We start from the raw sequence: 2,966 nt of genomic DNA, 5'->3' as shown, positions 1-2,966 counted from the left end.
ACACACACACACACACACACACACACACACACACACACACACACACACCTCATAGGCTTCAATTATCACCTTCCCTCTCCTCCCCAGAATGGGGGAGAGAGGGGCATATTGTATTGTTTTCTAACTGTATTGTCTTGGGGATTAAACAAGGTGGTACCGTTAGTCAAATGAACTTCTCCTGTTTTGACTTCATTTTTTGGTAGTGTAATAATAATAATAGTAACTGAAATTTATATAGTGCTTTAAGGTTTGCAAAGAGCTTTATATGTATTATCTCATTTAAGCTTATTGCAGTCATTCCCTTGTGGTTCCTTTCCCACAGGCTGTTTATCGGTTAAGCTAAGATGGGAAAGAAAAAATGGATGCTTTAATTTTTTTTCTGGCTTCTTTAACTCTGTTCTCCATCCCCAAAGCTCACCACCCTAAAATTGCTGAGTATGTCTAGATGACCCGAAGGTGCCCATTCCTTCCCCCTTCCCCCTATTTTCCTACACCAATGGTTCAAAGTGGCATATAGGTGGGGGAAATCGGGTGATCAAGGCCTAGGAGTTCCATTCTTTTTATTTCCCCACCACAGATCTATTAAGACTAAGCAAAGGAGTGGGGGCAACGTCCCTGGATATGGACTATGTTTTCTTTAGGACTACATCCCTCAGAATTCTGGATGGTAGTTTAACTGGTGATGCTCTTACCCAGGAAATCTCAGGGGACATGGGATAATTCAAGATAGAAGACAGGGCAGGGGAGAGGAATGGGAGGGGGCTTTCTTTGGACTTTGTCTTCTCCTGTCAGTGTTGGAAAACACTGAGATATTCGATCCATCTTTCCCTCATTCCTCCCTGCCCACCACTCATGCCAGAAATCAGTAGCTACAGAATCCTGAGGACTCACCACTCTAGTCTTAGAGGCAATGTTATCCCAGGCATTGAGATGTGGTAATGTGGTACGTTCTGGATTCATTTGATGGATAAGTTCTATACTTTCTACACTGTTCCCCTGGATCAGAAGTTTAATCTCTCTCTCTCTCTCTCTCTCTCTCTCTCTCTCTCTCTCTCTCTCTTTCTCTCTCTCTGGACTGGATTAGTTGATCACCAAGATTCCTTCCAGCTTTAAGGTTGTGTGAATCTATCATTCTGAGTAATTGCAGCCTATAGAAATATTCACTGAAACTCCAGGCCCTGCTTTTGGCTCCTACGAGGTGCTCATTAAAAAGCCTTACTGGTACCCAGGCATTGGAATTAAGCAGCCAGGGTGACTGACAGACTGATTGGGTCTATGTTCTTTCACTCTTTAGTCCAGTCACTTCTCCTTCCACTAAGTGGGGCTAATGCACTTTATTTGAAATTGGAGCCTTTGAAAAGAATTGCATGAAATAGTTATTCTGTTTTTTTTTAATCCTTTATTTCCACATCTGGTTTGGCTAAAAGTGGAGGAGGTTAATGGCAAGGTAAGGGGAACTCCTGGCTCCAGCCCCAGCTTTCCCTTGGGGACCCTTCTCTCCCAGGCCCAGTTGGGATCAACTAATTCAGCCTTAATAATGGTTTTCATGAGGATCTGAAACCTTCTAATCACAATCTGCAGATTTGCTCAATGTACTACCTAACACTCAGTTGAGTGACTGGGTATCACGGAATTTTATCGCTCTGGTTGTTGGACAAATCTTTAGCTGAAAGAAAGGCAGCAGAACTAGAATTTTGTTTGTTCAGTACTCAGGATGGGTAGATGTATACAGGGGGAGCCTGCAGGCACTAACAATTACCTGTATCCAACCTGATTAATAGTCAGGGCAAATTTGAAAGTTAGCAAAGGATGGATCATAGTTTTTTCTTACTTTTCCACTTCCAAGAGATAATTTGAAAGGCAGTATGACATGGTGAATAGAGACAGCATTGGGATCAGGAAGAACTGTGTTCAAGTGTTGACTGATGCATACTGGCTGTGTAACCCTGGGCAAGTCACTTAACCTCTTAGTGCCCCAGACATCTCTCTAAGAATATGAAATAATGAAAAGGTACCAATATGAATTGTTAGGAGAAAGTGTTGCCTAGAACTCCCTACACTGAGGAAATTTCAGTTCCAAAACAACAACAACAACAACAACAACAACAAACCCCAAAACACCAATAACCAACCCTACCCCCAATCCCAAACAAACAAATATCATACTGCCTTAGTCAGCTAGGCTGTGCTGGGCATGCTTTATTAGCATTTCATTTTTTGCCTTTGTCTCCTTAATACCCAGAACAGTGCCTGACACCTTACAGGCATATTAAATAAGTGTTTGATTTGAGTGCAATTAAACTGCAACACTCCTTCAGAACTTACCATAAAATGGTTTACCTTCTCATATCTGGTCCCTGCCTAAAATCATGCCAGAATGAGGGAATCTTAACTGGAAGGGACCTCTGAGGTCATCTCTAGTAGGTCATACCTCTGGACACAGTCTTTATGATTTGCCATGGCCAAAAAATAAAAAAAGTCATCCCTCTGCTGATTATTTTCTCTGTTCCTCAGGTGATGGACATACAATCTGTCATTGACCAGAATTCATTCCACCCTTTCCAGCTTGGTAGAAACTGCCTGCAGTCACTTCTATAATAACGAGTGGGACTTTAGCAGAGAAAGCTCAATTCCTATAGGATGTATCCTTAACCTAGGATCTGTGAACTTAATTAAAAAATTTTTTTTTATAATCACAATTATTTGCTAAACCTGCCCCTCTGAGGCCAAAATAACAACCTTGTATTTCAGCAAAATTGGCTTCCTTTGTAATCCTATGTATTTTATTTTAGGTGTTTAAAAACATTATTTTGAGAAAGGGTCCATGGGTTTTGCCAGACTGCGGAAGAGATCCTTGACATGAAAAAGGTAGTAACAGAATAAAAGAGTTTCTAGTCTTATAAAAGTCAGGCCTTATATTCCTGCAATCATTACCATAGTGGATGCTAGGTGGTGCAAAGGATAGA

Source organism: Vombatus ursinus, unplaced genomic scaffold, assembly GCF_900497805.2.
Source record: "Vombatus ursinus unplaced genomic scaffold, bare-nosed wombat genome assembly UNPS02000582.1, whole genome shotgun sequence".
NCBI lineage: Eukaryota > Metazoa > Chordata > Mammalia > Diprotodontia > Vombatidae > Vombatus > Vombatus ursinus.
The sequence above is the reverse complement of the archived record's forward strand: the minus strand, read 5'-3'. Positions refer to the sequence as shown.